Raw genomic sequence first — 23256 nt, forward strand, 5'->3', positions numbered from 1 at the left:
GCCTGCCTCATTGGCCAAATGGATGAACTCAAGAGCACTCCATTTTAGCCTTCCTAGCCTACTTGTATAGCTCTGTGAAAATACATGTAGCCATTCCAGGTCCCTCAACCGAGAAACTTTAAAGAACTCTCTCCCCACTCTTCTCCCCATGTAGTGCATTCTGAATCTGTTCATTCCCATTGTCATCTCTGATTTTCTGCTGGAATATTTTAGACCCCGGTAATGCCCCTTTTCTAGTTTTATTTTTAGCCGCATTTAAAACTTTCCAGATTCATATTTTCCCGCGATCTTCAGAAGATCAACATTTCTCTCAGGTAGAGAAATGCTTCCATCCCAAGGGCAGACTGCGTGGCTCTGTTTCCAACAGGTCATGTTTAAATGCCAGCCAAAGTCAATATCCTAAGCCTAGCAAGTCTTGCTCTTGCTCTATCCTAGAAACAGGTGCTTCAAGACAACAGCTCTTTAAAAACATGCCTTAGTCAGATGCCTAAGATAGTAAGTTGGGAGGCCTACTTCTCCCTAGCCATTACCTGGCTTGGAGAATCTCAAATTCGTGTTGGAATTAAATAAAGATTTAAGAAACTGTAGAGCGCTTAAGATACACATAACGCAAGCTATGAGGAAAAACCACCATGAGGTATTTGAACCACATGCGTGAAGAGGTTTTCTCCAGCCACCCCACCCTATCCTCTGGGCAGCCTGTGCAATTCCAGATGAGACAAGAAGAGGAACCAGGTTGGATCACTGGAGCTGGTGTTCCCAGGGCCTAGCAGTAAACTGAAGCCCAAAGCTGAGACTCTAGAGTCTCTCCTCCAGGTGGAATTGCACTTTGTGCAAGTTGAGGTCCGAATAATGCATTATTGACCTTGAAAAAAACATTTATTGCAAGCCATCCTCCCCAAAGCAAGGCAGAGTTGAAGGCTAGCCAGGCATAATGACCCATACCTGTAACCCCAGTTCCAAGGAGGCAAGGAAAGAGGAGTTCCAGGGCAGCCTGAGCTACGTAGTGATACAAAGAACTGGGGATGTAACCTGGTGCACGATCCTGCTAACTCTGGTCCTGAGAGCTATTAGAGCAGTCAGGGTTTCACACCTGAGTTCTTGTGCCTACTATAATATCTCAGAGCTTTTTAAACAGTGCAGTGATTCGCTGGGGGTTGGGATGCTAAGCGTTTCCTCTTTCTTCAATGTGAGGATTTGGAAATAACAATTTAACTGAGTGTTGGGGAATATCCAGTGCCCCCCCCAAACAGAAGCTGACAAGCTTCCTGGAAGCTGGGAAGCCAGGTTGCTCTACTCTCAACTGATGCTGGACTAACAGAGCTGGCCGTCTTATCACAGGCAGAGAGGTCATCCATGAAAACATCAACATCTCTTTGGGCTAATCAAATGCGTTGCTGTCAATATCTTGAAACTCTGAGACATTTTAGAACAAGGTACCCCACTTTTCATTTTGACACCAGGATCCCCAAATTCTGCGGCTGGTTCCAAGCACAGGTACTGGTGACAGAGATGCTGTGGATGGGGTAGCTGCAGGGGAGTTAAAGTTTTGCTGCCTGAGATGCCTGGAGGCTAGCCCTCTATTGCATAGACACAAGATGTGGAACATTCTTCTAAACACTGCAGAAGATGAGTGAAATTTGCCAGGGTTCACGTGCTGTGAATTCAAGCCATTTGTTCTCCCGGTGGAGGAAGCTTAGAAGAGTGCCAATCAAGGTCAGCGTTTGTGAGAAAGAATTTTAGTGCCATTTCCTTTATTTTTTTCTAGTCTTTCGGATTTTTAATATGTGAGCTTCATAATATCTTGCGACTTCAAAGGCAGTGTTTCATTAAAAATGATAGCTTGGTATGGACACACACAGTCCAGATTATGTTATTTAGCACAGATTAGAAAGATAGTCTAGCCCCCCCCAAAACCCATCACTTTGATATTTGAATAATTAATTCCGAAGAAATTCATCATTTAATTATAAGGTTTAAGCAGCACTTAGGAGACATGAAAGGTTTCCAGGAGTCTGTATCGCCAGCTGACAGACTGGGAAACAGGAGAACAAATGTCTGAAAACTGAAAATATTCCAAACCAGATCCTATTTCAATAATGTCATGGAGGAGAGATTTGATTAGTAGAACTTCCAGATGTTCTTAGAGCAGACCATCATAGTAATTGCTTTTCTCCTTCTGACTGGGCTACCTGAAGTTCCTGGTTCAGAAATTAAGGACCTTTTAGAGAATTGGTGTTAGCTCACCAGAGATGTGATTTCCACACACAGCATGCAGTGTTAGTCCTTAAAGCATAGCCCTGTGAGAACTTTTGCCTTAGTTTCCCCACCTTTAAAAGGGGGCATCAGACTGGAAAACCTCATGTTGTTAACGTCCTCTCTCTCTGGATGCAGTTCTACCTAGGTCTGATTTTAAAACAACCTCCCTGGTGCCCTATAATAGAAACTCGGTTACCACAGGTTGGTTGAACTTGCTGGTAGTTCTAAACAAAGAAGCCTATTCTCAAGGATAATTTTCATTAAAAATAAAAAAATTGGCGAAGAGAACTGGAGAAAAACTTAAAAGTTTCATCTCAATGATGTTAATTTTGAAGATAACTTTCCCACACCATAATTGGGTGATTGTTCTGAGCCCCCACTTAAGGACATGAAAGATGGAGGACTTCTATGCTGTAGGGTAGGAAATAACTTGGGGTTTGGTTTTAGGATTGAATATTCAGCATCCATACCAATAAATGCCCTCCACCCTTCCATCAAGAGACCCAGCTCCCCTTCAGGGCAGCCAACCACAAGCTCATTTGAGGAATCCCACCCCTTTCCCTTTCTTCTGTAGCATAATGTAGCTCTTCTAGCATCTCCTCAAGGCCTAAGCCAACTCTGTCTTTTCAAATGCTCACTAGTAGAGTACAGAGGATCAGAAACTAAAAACAGATTATCATTACTCTAGAAGTTCAGTTATTTTTTTGAATTGAATCTGAAGTGTTTTTAGTAGGTCTGTCTGTGAACACTAGGTACCCAACTTGTGGGGTTATTTTGAAGACTTTAAGCATTTAGGGGTATGGGCCTCCTGTTGGAAGTAGTTTGTGAGGGGCAGACCTTTGAAAATGGTACCCATTCTTTAGATGCTTTTTCGCTTCTGGTCTGTACAGCATGAGCAGTCACTGCCTCACACTCCTGCCACCGTGGACGCACAACCCCATCTACATCTCTCGCTATGTTAGCCACCTTTAAATTTCTCCTGTACTTTTGAACCTAACAGTCAGTGTGGCTGAGATGATCTAACATGCTTGCTTCTCTACCCACCTCTCCTTGTTCTTCCACATGGAATTCTCTGATCCAATAGTTTCATGCTATTTAGTGTTACCTTGGCAGGCGTCCTGTACTGGGGCCTTTATGCATGCTGTACTCTAAAGGAGTGTCTCTTCTAGCTGTTGTGGGAGTAACTTCCGCTGCCTCAATCAATAGTCGCTGAAATACGAGCCCACAGTGCAGCAGGGAGCGACTTCCGCTCCGTCAGCCAATAGCTGCTGAAATACCAGCCCACTGGGGCGTGGTATATTTCTCTTTTAAAAAGAGAAGCATATCCGGAATAGGCCATCTTGGTTCCGGCTCTTGGTTCCGGTGCTCGGTCTCGGCTGCTGCTCCCGGCTCCTGCTCCAGCGACTAGGCTCCCTTCCTGACGGTTTATGGTGTATGTAAGTTTTACCCCCCGCCAAATAAATAACCCCTTAAAACATAACTGGTGTGGGATTGATTCGTTAATATCTAGCCTCCTTCAATTCACTGTGACAACTCAGTGACCTGAGGGATAGTTCCCTGGCCACCAAGGTCATTGGAACCCATATGTGTCCTTCAGAATGTTTGGCAAGAAGGTTCTTCTGAAACATAAATATGGAATACATCCTCTCCCTGGGGCTTATAATAAACATTAGAAGTTCTAAGGTAGATTAAGATAGAAGTGCCAACTTAGCTATCTTTGACCTGTGATCTGAACTCACTATTTCCCACAAATCCATATGACCCACCTTTGGAAAAAGTCTATCTTGCCCTATGTAGGGAAAACGTCATTTGCTGCAGCCTAGCTCTAACACATCAGGTACCTCACATCAGTATAAAGGGGGTCCATTTCCTAGCAGGTCTCTTGTGTAATTGGTTGACTGTAAATGCATACACAGTATACAATAACTGTGCATGCATAAGAATTACAGACCCAACACCTGGGACACATTGTAAACATCTGCTACATAGTGATTTATGTCCATTAAAATACAATTAAAGGATAACGGTGGGACTAGTATACAAGAATATAATGTAAGAAGGAGAAAAGTGGAACTGGGAAAAGGTTCAGCAGTTAAGAGTACTTGCAGAGGGCTGAGGTTAGATTCCCAGCACCCACATTGGGTGACTCACAGCCAAATACAACTCCGGCTCCAGGGACTGAATACCCTCTCCTGACCTCTGCAGGTACCTGCACAACAGTTGTACATATTCACACATAGTCACCCACACACAGACGTATGTGAAAGTAATATGAATATTTGAAAAAAGAATAAAAGCACATTATGGAAAATAACATGTCATTATCTTATTTCACTGAAAAAAACTTGATGATAGAGATTTGCACATGTGAAGGAGTGTGGGGGAGTGTGTGAGTGTGTGCACACACTTGCTCTGATAAGCGTAGATCACGAAGAATGATGCCCCATGCACGGATAGTCATGACTGTTTCTCAGACACAAGACCCCATCATCAAGCAAAGCACTTGTTTTTCTACATCCATCAAAATAAACGGGTGCCGCTCTGAGCTCCTTTGCCTCGCTTTCGTGTTTTCTGTTGTTTCCAAACTTTCTGAAATGAAAATTATTTATCTAAATTAAAAACACTTTAACTGTTAAAAAGCCAGAAAGAAATCAAAACACAAGAGACCATTTATAAGTAAACACAGTAAGGCAGTGGAACGCCCACCCAAGTCTGGGCAGAGGCACAGTGCTGAGGCTGTGAGGAAAACTAGCCAAATTCCAGGACCATAAGAGAGACCGTTGGAAACGCTTAGAATATTCTTTAAGCGTCAGCAGGGACTGAGGGGTGAGCTGCGCACTGCAATGCTACTGTGTCTGAAGAGTCTCAGGAACCATCGACAGGACTTTTCCAAGTTAAGCCTTTGGCGCGTGTCAATACTGGACCCAAAGTCTGAGACAAAACACTAGGAAGGTAGGTGCCTGTCTGTGGCCTTTAAGGAACAAGATCAGTGTTTCATCCACACAGAAGATGCAATTGTTTGAACGGTACCTTCTCAGTTGAGGCTTATTAACTTCAGTTGTAACTATTAGTGTTTTAAGCACTTAGGATGGTCCAAGTGTTTTCCTTGTTCCTTATCTGCATTAAGCCTCCCAATAAACGTAGCATCCAGGAGAGAGGTTTGGGATTGCTACTATTCTCATGTTTAAGAATAAAGGCATCCAAACTTAGACAGGCCAACTACCTGGCTGTGGGTTGCCATATTGCTTGGTAGAATCACAGAGACCGGATTATTCTCAGAGGGGGCTGTAGACTAAGGCACTTGGACTCCAACATCAGATTCTCATGCCTTCAGTAGAAAAGGTCAGGAAGCTTTTTGTTTTACTGGAAGTATTAGGTCAGAATTTCGGACTTCCCGCATGCTGGACCAATGGTCCACCACTGAGCTACAGCCCAGCACTGAAATGCCAGGTTCTATTTAAAGAGTACTTTATCAGAGTGCAAAGGGCACCCACTATTCGTAAAGGCTTATCTGATAATTAGCAATATTTTCCTTGAATAAAACCTTCATCTATTCATTCTTGAGTTACCAAATCATTTAAGAACATCAGTCCCCAGCACTGCTGGGAATAAATGGAATCTAAAATAGCTACTCTTACCACAGCATTGAGCAAATAAGTAAAATTAGCATAAAAAGAGACAAAATGAGTGGGGTCTTCCTCATAGAGAATAAGAGCCACTTCATCTCCAAACTCACAGTCTCGGAAGCTCTGCAGTATGTGACAAATTGCAGATGGCAGCCTGGGGCTTAGCCCTTCAAAGGAGCCAATTCCTCTTTCCAAGACCCCTTGGCCTTGATGATAGACTTTTGCTTGGTCAATGACACCCCCCAGCCACACACACACACACACACACACACACACACACACACACACACACACCCCTGCCTTCTTCGTCCTGCTCAGGAGTAGGAACCAAACCTCCTTGGGTTCTCAGGAAGAAACTTCTCATGTAAGGGCATGGAGGCAGTTCATGAGGCAGTCGGTGTTAGGATTCTTCCTATCATTATCAAATGTGAATTTCTCTTTCTAAGCCAGATCCCCACCTTCCCCCCACCAGCCAGCACTCTTAATTCTGAATCATGTTGTCAAGGGGTCTCTCCAAACTGTCTGGGAGGTTTTAGAACCAGACAGTTGTTTTTTTTTTTTTTTAAGGAATGATGAGATACAGGATTAGGAGCCGGCAATGTGTTCTGCACAGTGGTACTCAACAGGTCAATGAATGAGTTAGTCCATCTTCTTAAGAACTCTCTTTCTCTTTTGTCTGTGGTGGAAATAAGCCTTAAGGAAGCAAAGAGGAGGTTTTGCATAGCTGCATAGTCTCCGTTCACTTATTTTGTATCCCGGGGGAAATGATGGGTACCACCACATCAGGGAGTTGCACAATGCTCTCTCGAGGACAGCTTTGAATAGTGTTTAAAGTAATCAATGATGCCGTATAAAATTGTTGCCCAAATGAAGAGTCCTTGTCCATTGAATCTTTGTAATAGCGGACAATTTTCTTTGTTCGTACTTTCACGACTAAAGAACCCATTATCTCAGGAAGTAGTAAAACTTTTCTTAGTAGGTAGGAGAGCTCTAAATTTGTTTCTTAGCAACCAGTTCCTCAAAGGAACGCACGAGGACACAATTTCTGACTTTTCCATACGCATTTGTATTTAGAAGGACGAGGGGTGTGCCAGCCTGGGAACAGAGAGGCATCTGTAACTTCTTCCAGTTAGTGGCACACACATTACATTACAGGGCCCATCTGCAAAAGCCAGCCAATAAAAATATAACACTTGCCTGCATAGACAGCAATTATCCCCATTCTTCATTCAGTCAGCAGCTTAGTAATTTGACAATTTTGAGCTCCCTCCCCATGGAAAGTAATAAGGGATTAGGTGGCTTGCTAAAATCTTAAAGAATTTTCTAATATAGATACTGGTTGCATTATGCCCAGCCCGAGGGAAACAATGCCCTGATAAACTAACCTGGGAAAGAAACTGGGGATTATTTCGACATTTAATAGTGGAAACATCTTACCCAAGTAAGAATAACTAAGTTGCTGTCTTCCTGGGTCCTATTTCTTAATTTGGTTTCTCAACATGGCCTTCCAATAGCAACAATAACAGTAACAATGTCAATTAATATTTAGCGAGTCTTTAATGTAATAGTCTGCTTTCGAAACTGTAACAAACATCTGAGCTAACGAACTTACGAAGGAAAAAAAATGACATTTTGGCTTTGAGTTGTAGAAGCTTTAGTTCATGATTGGTTGTTTCTTGGCTTTGGGCTCCTGACAACACATTGCGGTAGAAGCCATGAAAGAGGAAAACCATTCCTGTCATGGTCAGGAAACAAAAGAGAGATAACAAAGGGATCTGAGCTCTCCTGTCCCCTTCCAGGTTACCTAAAGACCGCCTACTGAATTCCACTTCAATTGCTTCGTAATAGTGCCATGCTAGGGATCAACTATTTGAAATCTGAGTTTTTTGGCCTGGGATATTCCAGATCCAAACTATAGTATCCACTGTTTTATGTAACTATTTCACATTCATTATGTTTTAACTCTTACAATAGTTTTTTGAAATAGCGCTATTATTTTTTGGTCAATCATTGAGCATTGAATTTGGTTCTTGAAGTTACACTACTATTTAGGAAAATGACAGCAGTCAGGGCTGAGAGTGTGGCTCAGCTGGTAATAACAAACGTCAGGACATTCATTCTCTTCTCTAGCATTTGTTTAAAAACCAGGCTATGGTCTTGTGTCCCTAAAAGATGTCAGGAGCTCACTGGCCTACCAGAGTACGTAAAATAGAAGCTTCTAGATCATGAGAGACCCCGTGTCAAGGGAATAAGTGAGGAAAGATAAATGGAAGATATTGAAGCCTTAGGAAACTTCCTCTGGTCGCCTCATGTATGTACCCAGGCCATGGGGAGGAGCAGAGAGAGGGGAACAAATAAATACACAAAGGGCAGAGGTTGGAAATGGATTGCTTACAGAGTGGCTAATCAGACTTCTCCAGATCAGCATCAATAGTGAGAGCTTTGTGAGGGTCTGAGGACCCGTGAACGGCATGAATGCTCAGCCTAAGATACGTCCTGGATCCACGCAAGTCTCAGAATGCAGAGAGTCTATTGGGAGAGGGCCATGGGGATCGTGGTTGGCATTGTCCATTAAATCTGTCACCCTAAAAAGTACTCCTCTGGATACAACCAAGCCGTTTTTCAAAGAATAGACTTGGAAGAACGCTGAAGTGTCTGAAGGGCTGCCACACTGAACAAATTGCCTGCACACTTGGCAAATCTCTTCCGAGCAGACGTGTAGCTTAATTGTTTTCCCTTACCATTGCCGTCTTAGAGAAACCTGGCATCCACCGCAGTCCCCCTTCAGCGGCCCCCACAAATGCTTTCTACTTCTTGGAAAAGAAAACTGTCCACTTATCCCAATAAGCATGAATTGAGAAAAATTATGATTTTTTTGGAGGCCTTTCTTTTAATGGAACAATGTGTCAGAACCAGGCCTTCAAAAACAAGGTAGAATGTGAATATGAAACAGAAACAAGAGACTGCTGAGTCTAAGCTGGTGACCGACTCAACCAGATGCCTCCTAGTCCCTGCTGCAGGCTTGGTCCTGGGAGGCAAAGAGGGCATCAGCTTTCAGGGATGCTCAGGAGCTGCAAACTGAGGATGCGAGGAGATAGAACGGTTGACTGAGATGCTTCCTTGGCAGTTCCGGCTTCTTGCTCCCTGAGACCAGCCTCCTGATAAATCAGTTTTCATCTTTAGAGTCCTCCTTGGTTTTCCATCAATGATTATACCTTCACAGGCAATCCAATGTGTTTTTCCCCCATTTAAATTAGTTACTGTACAATTTCTTAAACATGTTCCTTCTCTCTTTATTCCAGAGGCTACCCTTCAAAGACAGACATTTCACTTGCAGCAAAATGTAAGTACATTTCCTCCCTAAAATACTATCTGCTTCTCAGCTGTCATTCCTGAACCTCCTGGTCTCGAAGGCTCCCGTCTCCTACCACTGCACTATTAAAGCCTGGCGCAACCAAAATCGTTCATAGTTGGAGCAAATGTTTCACACAACTGATTTGTGTAACAGCGTTTTAGAAATGGTTTTGGAAGCAAATTGAAGCTGATCGTGGCTAGGAGAATATTGCATCTCAAGCAATGTAAATAAAAGGGAAGGGAAAGGGTATGAATATTCATCACGATACCGAACTCAATGACATCAAACATCTGAATATTTATCACCCGTCAAGTGGCTAGTTTATTTCTCTTTTCCCAGTCATTTCTCACCATGGTTCACAGGCCCCTCCCTGTTCAACTTCAGGGCAATTGCCTCACTAATTCCTTCCTGTGTCTGCTACATTGTGGCCACTCTATCAACCGTGTTTCTTCTAGAGTGAATCTCCTGTGTATTACATTCTTTCTCTCTGAACCTCTCAGTGTCTATACCAAACTCCAAATCTCTTCTTGTCTGGAAGACTAGATATAATTGCAGTGGGTCTGAGTTTGGAGGGTAGTTTTGCCTTCAGCATGAGCATGTGAATACATATCTGAGTATGTGTTTATGAAAAGCCCATCTTTCTCTGAAATAATCTGATAAGATGTAAGTTGAAAAGGCAGAGAATTGATTTAGGTTCAATATGAAGACGGTAGAGTATTCACGCGTAGCTGAAAACGGTAATGAGTTCCTTGTCAGTGAAGATAAACAACCACAGGGTCAGAGGTTGAGCCAGCCATTTGCAGCTCCTGGTTTACAAAGAAATTCCAATAAGGGGTGCATCTCTGCAGTCAGTGAAGCCTTTAACTAGACTTTCTTCACCCATCAGAAGCCCACAATCTCACCGGAATCCTCCGTACCACGTGTGTTCTAATACATTCCCCTGGGATCCCTCGGATTCCTGAGACAGTGTGTGCAACTGAGCTGCAAGCAGAATTTAGTTCATCCTGGCTTCCCAAGGTGATGTCTTTCTGTTCGCTCTCTCCAGCAAATTGATCCCACTGCTCGCCACCAAATATTCAAGCCTCAGCTTCACTCTCAGAATCTCTCCCACTCCGTGTCCAAGTGTGATGCCTTCAGCAGACTGTTTCTAAATGTCAAGCTCCATGTTCTATGACTTTGGTTTGGAATGCATTATCAAGATACCTGCAGGTTAGGAACATGTGAAGTGGCTTTTACCAATAAAGTCACATTAGATTTTCATGAGCCGGCCTCCCTTTCATGTGTTCTCACGAGCATCTTACTTGTGAACAAAGATGTTCACTTTGGTCAGTTTTCTCTCAGAACATGGAGCTCATATCAAGAGAAACAGCCTTGTGGTTGTTTTCCTATGTGTTCATATTTAATAGTTCCTTACCATACATCAATGCTGGCTTACTTCTATCAGTGTTTTAAGTGATTAAGTATTAAACCCTAAAATGTAGTTTGCCCATGTTCATGGTGAATATTAGGTGAAGGGCAATTTAAAATTTTAAAGGTTTCTTTCTATTTTTAATTATTTTTGTATATATATGGGGGGTTATGTGTACATACATGCAGTTACCCATAAATGTCAGAAGAGGGGTTCAAAGTCTCTGAAACTGGAGTTACAAGAAGTGGTTGGTAGTGCCTGATGTGGGTGCTGAGAACCCAACTTAGATCCTCTGAAAAAGTATTGCATGCTTATAATTACTGAGCCATCTCTCCAATCCTCAACTCAGTATTTTCTAAGATTTATGTCTATGTATTAATTATGAGAGAGAAAGAGAGAGAGAGAGCGAGAGAGCTCATATGCATTTGTACATGTGTGCAAGTGCTCATGGTGGGCAGAGGACAAAGGCAACTGACCCCCTGGAGCTGGAGTTACAGATGGTTGGGTTCTGGGACCCAAACTTAGGTCCTCTGGGAGAGCAGTTTGTCTCTTAACCACTGAGCCATCTCTCCAGCTCCATTAAACAATAACTTAGAGCAGTATTTTAAACTATTACGTGTAAATATAAGCATATCAATGATGACTGTTGCCCCCAGATTTCTTTATCAAAATTTCAGCTAACACACCCGTTCCTTGTAGACTGCAGGTCAGAAGAAGGGCAAGGAATTGGCGGGTTCAGCACAGAAGTTGCCAATACTGATCATTCCCAATACACAGTGACCTAGTCCGCTAGGAAGAATTCCAACATGGAAACAGCACTGGAATTTCATTCTATCCAGACAGAAGGGGTCTTTTCAAATGCCGGGGTCTTCTCTGAGTGACAAGCAGAAGGTTGATCTTACCCAGGGAGTCACAGAAATGCATTGAAACCATTAGACGGGCGCTGGAGAGATTATCAGTCGTTAAGAGCACTGGCTGCCCTTGCAGGGGACGCGGATTTGGTTCCGAGAACCCAGACGGCAGCTCACAATTATCTGTAATTTTACTTCCACAGGATCCAATGCCCTCTTCTGACCTCTTTGGGCACTAGGCACGTGCATGGCTTATAGACATACACACAGGCAAAATACTCATACACATAAAATAAAATAAATAAATCTTTTTAAAATTATAGAAATAAGGAAGTTTAAAAAAACCACCAGTCAGTGACTACTCAGTTTCCTTTTGGTGGCCACAGTCATCAGCATCTCTGGAGCACAAGAGCCAGATACACAACTGATACACAGCCATTGGCTGCACCCCATATCAGTAATGTGTACAGAACATGGAATACCAACTTCACTGGAGGAGGACAGCTTAACCAAATCAGAAAGAAATGCCCCATAGGAAAATGGGGCAGGGCCGTGGAAAGAACCTTCTGGGTGAAAAATCAGAGTGCTCACAGCTAAGTCCGTTTTGCTCTCTCTGAGGTGACATAATGCTGAAAAGTTACCACCTTACCTTCTAAGTTCTTTTATTATGGGATATCTGTTAGTATCCAGGCACACTTTGGCCCAGCCCCCTGGGCACAGTCATCCCTTGGCTTAGGCAAGCAGTTCCTCTGTTTGCAGAGCAAAGGACCCTTTAAGAGACAAGCTCCACCCACTTCTGATCTTTCACTTCTCACCCAGGCCAGCTGGTTTTGGCCTCTCCTCTCCCCTCTCCTCTGCTGTCCCTCTCTATCTCTTGTCTCTTTGTTTCTCTGTCCTCTCTCATTCTCTCTCCCTCCCTTTTAATAAAACTTCACACTCACGCTCTCTCTGGGTAGTGTACTTTGTCACCCGCCTTGGTTTGGGCCCGACTGCTATGGGACTCCACAAAGGTCCCTTTGATGTATCTAACAACATCAAAGACAGTTTTGCTGACTGTTTCAAAGGTTGCTATGCTGATCGCATAAGATTACATTGGTGAGGGAGCCTAAAAGTACATTGGATGTGTAAAGGATTTGCAAGAGGTTTTTGCTTGTTTGTTTGCTTGGTTTGGTTTGGTTTGATTTCACGATTCGGTTTTTTGAGGCTCCCTGACATTCAGGTAACAAGCTTTGAGTCTTTGGGCCTTAAAGTCAACACTATACAGTCATAGAAAATAGAATCCTACGGAGTCTAAGCCGGCTCCTTCAGCCTTGCCCTCACTGTTGCTGGACCCGACTACCCACCATCTTCAGGACCACTGCCTCCGATGGAGCGTTGTCTTCTAGCTGGGTGGTATGGGTGAGAGAGTTGCCAAGCAAACCTGAACTATCCAGAGGCCTGTAAAATGCGCAATTGCTTTTTAAGAGGCATGGCGATATTGTGTGTTCCTTTTGGATTTTTTGGCAGTCTGGGTTTTCTGCTATTTGTGGTTTTGCAATTTCTCTCTTCACAGACAACACCCTGGCGCTCGTTCAATGCCCAACTGGTGGGGCTGAGGTGATGGGGGAGGGGCCGGAGTCCCCAGAGCTCTGTCTGCTCCAGGGTTTAAAAGAAGGAAATGAAGTCGGTGGGTTCAGAGGGAAGAAGCAACTTTTAATCAATCGTGGGCCTAGAGTTTGATCTAGGGGGCTTTTATCGATTAAACGAAGATTGGTTTTTTCCCCTCTAAATCTTCTTGAAGTTTGTCTGGGGCACGGTGTCAGTCTCTCTTTCTCCTTCTCCTCCTTCTTCCCCCTCCTTCTCCCTCTCCTCCTCTTCCTTCTTGAATTCACCAAGCTCCCCACCCCTACAGGCCCCGGCTGGCCTCTTCTTCCGATAATTCTGTGTGTACCTGCTTGCTGACTACTTGTTTCCTGTGAACTAGCTCACACATGCTGGAATCTGTTGTCTTGGTTGTGTGCTGATGGCCTTTGCTTCTCCTTCCTAATGGCGGTAGTGGTCTTTGCAAGTCCGTGGCGTCAAGCAGTAAGTGAGGGGACATTTATCTAGGCTGCATGGCTTGTTCTGTCTCTACTCACTGCTTCTGCAAAGGCTTGGCTGCCTTCAGATGCTTTTTCGGAGTTGCTAGGTGTGAAGCTGAATAATCCGAAGTGGCATCCATGGTCACCTTATATTCCTTCTGTTCGTTCCTTTATAGCCACTCAGTTCCCAGGGCTCCACGTAGTGGATTACAGTTGCTCAGGGCCTCTCATTGTTCAGCAGAGATCGAAGACTCAAGGCCATCTATTTCTACCCTGGTCATGACCGAAGTGCCATGGTTTCTTACTTTTGTCAGAAATTCAAAGTAATTACTATTTATAGGTCACTTACTACCCCTGAGTTCTGCCTTGGAAATAATATGATCTAAACGTGTGTGCGTTCCCAAGGGTAAGCAAATTGCTCTTCTTATGGACTAATTGCAGGCTTTTAATTTGAGAAGACACAGTGCATGTCTTAAGGCACCAGCCTAAGCGGTCACAACACCCCCTTCCTTTCCTCTCACGTGGTATCCTGGTCCTCCTTTTCAACAGCTTCCCCACCTGCCTCTTGCTAATGTGAATTAGCTTCCCTAAAACTCCAGGCCATTGGGCTGTCTTTGCTGTCTCAGATGTGCTTAGAAGAATCCACTCTTCCCAATCACGACCCTGCAAATATTTTGGAATCTAATCTCCGGTACTCCCAGAGTCTTCCTTGTCCAGACTTCCACTTCCCCAGTTCCTCTAGCCATCCTTCAAAGGACTGGGTTAGCTAGCCTGTCCAGGTTCCCTTCTCAATGTCTGTCCTAAAATGTTACAGCCTGAAATAAAAAGATACTGTGAGAAGCCAGGCCTTACAAAGTTCCAGGAAAACAAAAGGAAATGATGCTTTCATCCCAGGTGCAGGATTTCTATCAGTCTAGCATGGAGTACATTCAAAAATTTAACAGCATTTTGGCCCCCAGGTTAACCAGGAGGCCTTGGAAGGACACATCTAAGCTGTCCCAGCTTTGCCTACACTTCTGCACACAATGTTCCATAGCGTGAGACCTTTACCTCGATCCCTCGGACACAATCTCGGTCTGAGACTATTCCTAAGAAGCAATAGGGGCTTTGATTTTTTTTTTTTACTTCTTTAAATCCCTGTACCAGTTTGCTTTGCCTCTTGACTTCACTCAAGAGACTGACACAGAAGGAACATCTGGATTTTGAGCTCCTTACGTGTAGAGTCGCATTTTATTCCTCTTTGTCCCCCCCTGAAATGTCTGTGGCATTCTCCTGTACAATCCGATGTTCAGTGGCTGCTTGGCTGAAGCCCACCAGCCAGTTCTCACACAGGCAGCTCTCCCACCCCTGCAGGGACCTATCTGTGGACAGATGTTGGGGCCCAGTAGAAACCAAACAGCTAGTTTGACACTCGTCTGCTAGTACATGGCCATCTTCTCTGCTAGAGCTGATTCCACTGGGAGCTCAGGTCTGGGTCACTGAGTTAGAGCCACATTAGAGTTTGCCAGCCGTGTGCTTTGTCTCTGAACCTGTTCCTGAAGTGAGATTGTGACTTTATAACTGCCGTATGGGTTATTAGATGCTGGTTCCATGTAAAGAATATAAGGAAATCTCTGATAGCAGGAGAGCAATCATCAATAGCTAAGAGTGTCACTCTTTTTGCTTTTGTTTTTCTCATGATGTCATCTCCCTGTGTCAACAGCGACAAACGCAGCTGGGCCTAGCTTGGTGACAGCACCCCCTAATAACCACAAATAACCATTTCATACTTGAAATAACAGTACAGTTTGACTAAATAGCCATTTCACGGGCAGCACATTCAATGGAAACAGACATCTAAAGAGGTAGAAGACATGACCAACATTTACAAAAGCCCTTCAGAAAGGGCTAGCTCTCGCACTTCAGCCGACTGTCTCAAGATGGCCACCCACATTGCTTGTGGTGGCTGCTCAACCCTCATGCATGGTTCCCTTTTCGTTGCTGTGATAAAGCACCACGACCAAGGCCACTGCAGAAAGAGAGGCTGTATTTTGCCTTACAGTTTCAGAGGGAGAGCCAACAATGGCAAGGGATGCAGGGTGACAGGCTGCGCAAGCTGGAAACTGAGAGATCGTATCCTCGGCTACATGCAGGAAGCCAAGACAGTAAACTGGAAATGGGCAAGGCTGTCAACTCTCAAACCTGCCCCAGCAAGGCTCTGCCCCCAAAGGCTCCATGACTTCTCCATGCAGTACCACTAACAGAGGACCAAGTGTCTAAATACATGAGGCTGCTAGGGGCACGGCCCATTCAAACCACCACACTTCTCTTCCTCCCTATTGCTGCCTACACTGCAATCCCACCTCATTCGGCTTTCTCCCTTATTTACCTTGTCCCCTAATCATGCCCAGATCTCCAGAGTCACCAAGTTATTACTGGCCCATGATATTCTCTCCACAGCAACCCACTTCCTAGGCAATTTCAATATGACCTCCCTCCACTGTTTCTGAAAACGATCCAGGCTTGTGCCATGGTGAGTAAATCTTGCACACACACACACACACACACACACACACACACACACACACACATCATGTGTGTATATACCCATACATGTGTTTATGTGTGTGTGTGTGTGTGTGTGTGTATTCATTGTATGTCTTACTGGTATGATGGGCATATAATACACAATTTACAAATAATAATAAAATATGGAATACAGTGTTATAACTTCCCTATAGCTAACTGGTTCTGACCTGACTCTGCTGCTGTTTTGTGTTGAGCTCTCCTATCTGTAGCCACCCTAAGGCTGAAACAGATGGACGAATATAGTTTCCGTGTAAATAGAGCTGCTATTCCTGCTCATGCTTATGACTAAGGCCAAAGTGAAACAAAAATACATGTCACAGACACTCTATCTTCCCCAGTGTTGTGAGCGCACTCTGTGCTAGGCAGGACGCTAGCATTTTACTTCAACCGAAAATTTCTTCAGATTCCTATGCTATCATCACGTGACAGCTGTAGGCAGAGTGTTCCTTTTCGTTTAATCTACACTGTTAGAATTGTACCTATAACTTAATCTAGACACTCAACCAGACAGTAAAGCAAAGCCTCATCTGTAGCATTTTCCAATCTCTGTGGACTAAATGCTTCTTCAAGGAGCTGGGAGTTTAGCTCAGCTGTAACACCCTTGTCTATCAAGCCCAAGACCCTCGATTAGACCCCAAGCGCCAGGAAATTGAATGAGTAATTAAGGAATGAGCACTCCTTTCTGGACCTTTCCAATAGCGACATGTTCCCAGCTGCAGAGTTAGGGAGCTACACAGTAACACACATTAGTACAGCTTGTAGATAAAACCCTTGGAAAACAACAAGATGGAGCAAAGCAATTAGGAAGTGATGAGTTATGGGTATTTTCTGCCTTTGTTCTTAATGCAAGTTATGCAACTGCCCTATATAACTTAACCTCTTAGAATGCCTGTGTTTAGCACATAGCTTACACATTCCTAGAACTCTCTAACAATCGCTCCTTGTACAAAGCCTCCCTAGCATAGCGCTGGTCTTTCCACTTTCAGAAACAGTGGGAAGAGCCGAAGAGTGGCTATTTACAAGTTGCTGCTATTGTTCTCTGTCTCTGACTTACTAATCATTTTTCTTAAAACCTGGTTTAGGATTTGGTCAAAGGTCAATGTGCTATGTCTCCAGAAGCCATTTCTCACTCTCCTTCTCACCCTGAAAATGGTTTCCTCTTCCCTGCAGATTGTATCACTCTATCTGTTGTAAATGGCGTTTTAGAATGCAAGGGCCAGAAGCACAGGTTAATAGAGAATGGGAAAGGGATCGCCAGAATGCCGGTCTCCGATGTATCCGCAGATAGTGAACGGTGTGCGGAGGCAATGCACTACCTGATGGCGGTGCTCGATGAGAGATGGGGAACTGACCAGCAGGAGGGCTACTCTCTTCTCCCTGCACCTCCTCAGGGGGCTGGGTCAATCTAATGACTCTATGGACTACCTAAAAGCCTACTTAGCATAGACATAAGCTTGTGGGCATTTGAGCTTCACGTCCCCCTTGGAAAGTCCCCATGATGTACAGACTCAGATGAATGGAATCTACATGGCTCAGGTCTTTTTCCCAGCTAGCACGTCTTGGGAATAGGAAAGTAGGAAGAAGGACTGGGTAAATGCTGTTTTTGAGGGAGTGTCACACATAGACTGTGACAGGATGCTAGAAAGGAAGAGGAAGCTGCGAGTACTGTGGTGTGATTGGCTTCCCGTCTCTACTTTATCTACCACACTCGGCACATTGATATACCCAACATATGCTTTTAGTCAGACAGGAGGCATGGGGCACTTAATGAAGATGGTCAGTCAGTAAAGACAAGAAATAAGGATTAGAGAGATGGCTCAGTAGTTACAGTCAGTAAAGAAGATGGATAAAGGAAGGCTCAGTGGTCAAGAGGGCTCACTGCTCTTGCAGAGGACCTGAGTTCAGTTCTCAGCACCCACACTACGTTGCTCACAGCCACCAAGAACTCCAGCTCTAGGGTATACGTTTCCCATTTGTGTTCTTTGCAGGGCATGCATTCATGTGAAAACATGCGTGCACACACATAAACACACACAATTTAAACTAATAAAATACACCTTAAAAAAAAGGTAGATGATGACTGTGACCATTGGACCCAGAGGAAGCAAGGTACACACAGAGAAAAGTAACCCTGCGGGGATACATTTCATGGTGTAACCAGAACCCTGGAATCCATGCTGCTTGTCACCAAAACCACCCACGAGCAGAAGCAGTAATTAAATTTTCAGGTTTTACATTATCCAGAATTTCACTGTATGCTTTATTCAGACATCATCAGAAAGCCGGTGACCTGAAAAGGCAGTGGATGAATATCTCAGAGGTCTCCGTTTTCCCATCTCCAGTGAGTAAGCTTCATAGAATGTGGAAACAAAAGCAGCCAATCATTCGGAAGCTCAGTCTTAACCTCCCTGGTCAAGTATTCTGTTTTGTCCCTCAGACTCACGGTATCGGTACTTTTTATAGTTCCTGAACTTTTCTTTCATTATCATTTCTTTGAACAGCTTGTTTTGCATACTTTCGAGGTCACTGAGCCTTGACTTCACCCCAGAGTATCATCTTGGATAGGACTGACTCAGAGCAAACACACCATTAGCAGTGTATAGCTATTGAGGTATTTATAGCGTATACTTGCATATTCCTTTCTGCAACATAAAGTACAAATGTGTCCCTATCACATAGAATATAAAAGTGCCTTTAGCTACCTGACCTGTGCCCGGTCATTAGGATGTTTGTCATAACATTCCCAAGGTGGCGGGCACATATCACATGCCCAGATGAAACTGTCTCATTGACTCAAAGTAATATGCTATGATTCCCCCCAAAGCTTCTACTCCCAAGAGGGAAAACACTAGGAACCTAAATCTGATGCTTTTACAATCTTAGAAAATTCATTTCTGATGTAGTTCAAAAGGGAAATGGACATAGAAGGATGGGCTCCTGCTAAGTCAATTCACAAATGATAGACTATAAATCAGATGCCAAGTCTCAGTTGCTAAATAAATGTATAGAGTTGGCTCAATTCATGGATTTTCCATGAAGGAAAAACTATATGAGATATAAATCATAAAGTTTGGTGTTAGGTGACTCAGGAGATTTGATGGCATTTATTCTTCTGTCCTCCCAAGATTAACACGTTCACCCATTGGGATGCAGTAGGCAATGATGAGAAAGAACTAAGAAATCCTTGCTCCTTGACTATTTATTTGGGCCACATGCTGTCCTATGCAGAAAGCCTGTCTTCAGGTGCATTGCAATATAATCCATTGGATTTCACTTTCTTTATGACATTGCCTTTTAGTTGTATCTCTCCAGCATTCAGCAGATGCTGTTGTGCACACATCTCATTGCCTACAACCTCCCAGGATTGTTTCTACCAGTGATTGATCACAACCTGTGCTTCTGTGCTCTTATCTTGTGAGACAGTCTTCTCTCTCAAGTGTTAACAACACTCACTGGGTTTGTGTGTGTTTTCAGCCAGATGCTGGAAAAATCCAGAAAGGAGAAGGGGAAAAAGAAAGGAATTGCTCACTTTGGAGAAAATATCTGTCCATATCAAAATGAGAGAGCTCAAAGGAGGAGAGTTACCACCATCTTCACCTCATTTGCACTTTCAGCCCCAAAGGCAAATGCCGAGTCAGCCCAGGCATCTATGCAGACTGAGTCTGCCTTAGGTGAGGGCTATATTACAGCTACAGGAGCTCAGCTCAACTGTGGACACTCTAAAAGGAGACTGTGGAAAACAAGGAGATCTAGCTGACCCAACCTCACTTCTATGTGGTGCATAATGAATGAGGTACTCTCCAGGGTGAGAGCAGACAAGGGACAGAGTTGGGCCGCGTCATCATCTACAGATCTGGATCAGGTTAATTTTCTCTGCCAGTTAAAGCATGACAAGGCAGGAAGAATATGGCGCACAGCAGTGAGAGGTGGGGAGAATCTCAAACACAATAGACAGCCAGTGGCAGAAAAGAGGCTTTTGTTAGAGGTGAAGGGACACATAACACAGTGGGCACCTGAGAAGAGAGCTCCTCAACAAAGATGGGGGAAATTCAAAGTCAGACAATATGATCTCTCCTGAAGGCTAGAATTTGTAGGAGTCTATGAGGGTCTTCCTCCCTTAATCTACATTTGGCCACTTTGAGCCAAAAGACAAGGAGGCTGAGAGGCCCATGACTTTGGTGTAAATACATCTTGATGCAGAACTTTTTGAACTGGGCCATCATCAAGACAGCCCTCCTGGAAGGAGCAAAGACTGCCAGATTGTTGTCTTAAGCTTCCAGACTTTTTTCTCAGGTTGGAGGGTGAGGAAGAAGTTAGCCATCGTGGAGAGGAAAAAGTTAGCCAACTTGGAAGTCCGCCATCTTTATTACCTAGTTCCTGTCCCTCTGCCTATCTATCTGCCTACCAGGGAGTCTGTCTAACTCTTGGTCCTGCAGTAGGTTATACACTGTTTTCTAAAGTCTCTGAAACAGACAGGAGGTTCCTGACCAGGAGACTGACAGGTCCATTTGGATCAACTCTTTGAGGGACATTGATATGTTTTTCTTCTTTACCAAATACCTGTTTCAGGGTTTGGAGGGCAGGTTAGGATGCCATGATGAGCTAGCTTGAAAGGGAGTTGGAGTTTACTAAGAGGAATTTTAACTTCAATTTAAATGTAAGGCATAATAGACAAAGATGAACTCAAGGAGAGAATAACACGCACACAAGAGTACAGATGCAGGCTTCTCAGAGGAGAGTCAGAATTGTCTTTACATTGGATACTTACGTATCCAATTCTGGTGGAATTTGAAGTTATCTTAAAGGGTTGCTAAGGAAGTTAAATGAGATTGCAGGGTAGTGGTACCCAAGCTTCAGTTACCAGGATTAAAGCTGATAAGGTAACATCCTAGATCATATGGTTGATACTCGGGAAGTTTACTGTAAACAAAACTTTAAAAACCTATGAAATTCTCAAAACTTATCTGGGAAAGAGGTAAACCCACATTCATGCCATACACATCCAATCCTTAGGCATGGTTCATTACTAAATATTTTTATTTGAAATTATCTCTGCATGAAAGGAATTGTAAGTGGAGGCACAATGAAATCACTCAACTGGACCACTTTGTGGGTAGAAAGAAAAGTTTCTTGGGGGAACAAACTGTCTGTCTGCCTCCAAGACTGGAAGACAGCAACTTGGTGGGAAACTCAGCAGGTTTTCTATGACAGACTGTGGGGGGCTTTTGAGCTGATACAAGCTGTCTGGACTGTTTGGAACTGGATGCTCTTGCCTGAGGTAATTGACCAGTTGGAGGTAGATAAAGGGAGGTGGTGTCTCCAGAAACCTGCCTCACAAGATCCCTAAGCAATTCTGAGTTTAGGTTTATGACTACCTGGAAACTTCTGTTTACCAGTCAGGGTCCGTCTGTCTAGGGCGTTGTCACAGCTCTACCACTCGTGGGGAGAGGGGTCCGCTGTGGACCTAACGGGAATATTGTCTGCACGGCGGCAACCTTCATAGCAAATGTAGCTAACCGTGCTAGAACGGTTGGCTCTCGGTAGAAGGGAAGCTTCAGCCAGGCTCCAGTGAGGCACTCCTCTTTCCAGTCCCTACCATGTCCCATGCCTTCCTATCTGGCACTATCTCCACCCAGGGCTGGAGAGACAACTCAGGTCCTAGCGTTTTGAACAGGACATGACATAACAGAGTAGATTAAAGAATGAAGGAAAGAAAAATGTATTTCAAAGAACAGGCATGACCAGATGGAAAGAGCTTTCTCTTCCAAGGCCCCCACCCTGTCCCTTGCTAACTCTACCCTCTACCTGTTTGTTGTACCCACAGTTGCCCTTTCTGTTCCTTTCTTGGAACAGGAACTCCTGTTGAGAGGAAAGGGTCTACCCTTAACTACTTCAAGCATGTAAACACCTACCTACCAAACTCACTTCTCAGAGCAACTACTTAAGCCACCGTTTTTGCATTTGTAAAGTCTTACCTTAAAGGGACTCCTCAGAAGGCCAAATTTTCTTCCATTCAAATTCCAATGTGTTTTGTAGTCTAGGCAATTAATGGGTTTTGAATCTGAGCATTAGGCTTCCCAAAGCAGGGCTTTCAGTAATCCCAGGTATGTGTATGAACTCCTCAGTGCTTTGATTGCTTACTTGTCTGTAACACCTTAACATTGGCTGGGTATAACTCCAGAAAATCACTTTGAATTCTAATCCAGTGCCTCATGTTGACAATGTGCACATTTGGCTGTGTAACAACAAAAGAAAAATTGCAGTTACATTGTGAAAGAAATGTTTCCTACGGTCCTGCTCAATGAGCCTTTGCCCAGGATGAGAGGCAGTGGGAAGCAATCCATTCCCTGACCTTTACAATCCAGCCCACAGTAAAGAGTTCAACCAACTGTGAAAGAATTCTGATATTGTTCATGTAGGTGTGTGTTTAATATTATGGAAGCTTTCTTAGCTCTTGGTGAGCCTATCTCCAAGAACTAGGGTACCAAGTGATCACAGTCACCAAAGCTGCCCCCAGTCTGTGGCTTCTGAATTTGCCCTCCCACACATACAAGAACAAGACGCATAGGCAAGTCATGTGTAAAGAAATAGAAGTGAGAAAAATTCCTAAGCATTCAAGGGGTTCCAAGAGAGACCCCACTATGCTTTCCTGCCCTGTTATCTTTTATGGACATTATGGTAGGAACTGGAAGGAGCCTGAGGGAATCTTTATCAAGAATTGTCACTTCCTTTTTAGCATTTTATGGTACAAAACAGTGACATGTGCTTCCTTGGCCAACCATAGAGACAATCTTTCCTCCTCTAGTCAGCGGGGAACAGGCTCATGTGCCTGTAACTAGCTCATGACCCACCGTGGGCTTCTTCACGGCAGAACTCCGTGACGGATGCTCACTCCCGTCTCCATGGCATCTATACACATGAGAACTATTTCATCCAGCCCTCAGCAGTACGCATCCTGCCACACTGGCTGCTCTGGTCCTGCTGGGAAAAGGTGACATTGTACACTGTATGGAAGGAGAGTAATTAGTTTCCACTGATAATTTTGGACCCTATCCATCTTTACTTCGCACGTTGACTTTAGACCCCAAATCCCACCGTAAACTCTGAAATTCTGTCAGTAACATTTTGA

General features: G+C 44.0%; 1 protein-coding gene across 1 annotated transcript in view; it reads left to right on the plus strand.

The window, feature by feature from the left end:
• Positions 1 to 23256, plus strand: part of Ankfn1 (ankyrin repeat and fibronectin type III domain containing 1) — a 351197-nt gene that overhangs the window by 85539 nt on the left and 242402 nt on the right. Inside the window, exon 2 of the mRNA XM_048446655.3 lies at positions 9188 to 9228. The gene's annotated coding sequence lies outside the window, so the exon portion shown is untranslated. The remainder of the gene's footprint in view (positions 1 to 9187; positions 9229 to 23256) is intronic.

This window comes from Myodes glareolus, chromosome 9 (genome assembly GCF_982192425.1).
Source record: "Myodes glareolus chromosome 9, mMyoGla1.1, whole genome shotgun sequence".
NCBI lineage: Eukaryota > Metazoa > Chordata > Mammalia > Rodentia > Cricetidae > Myodes > Myodes glareolus.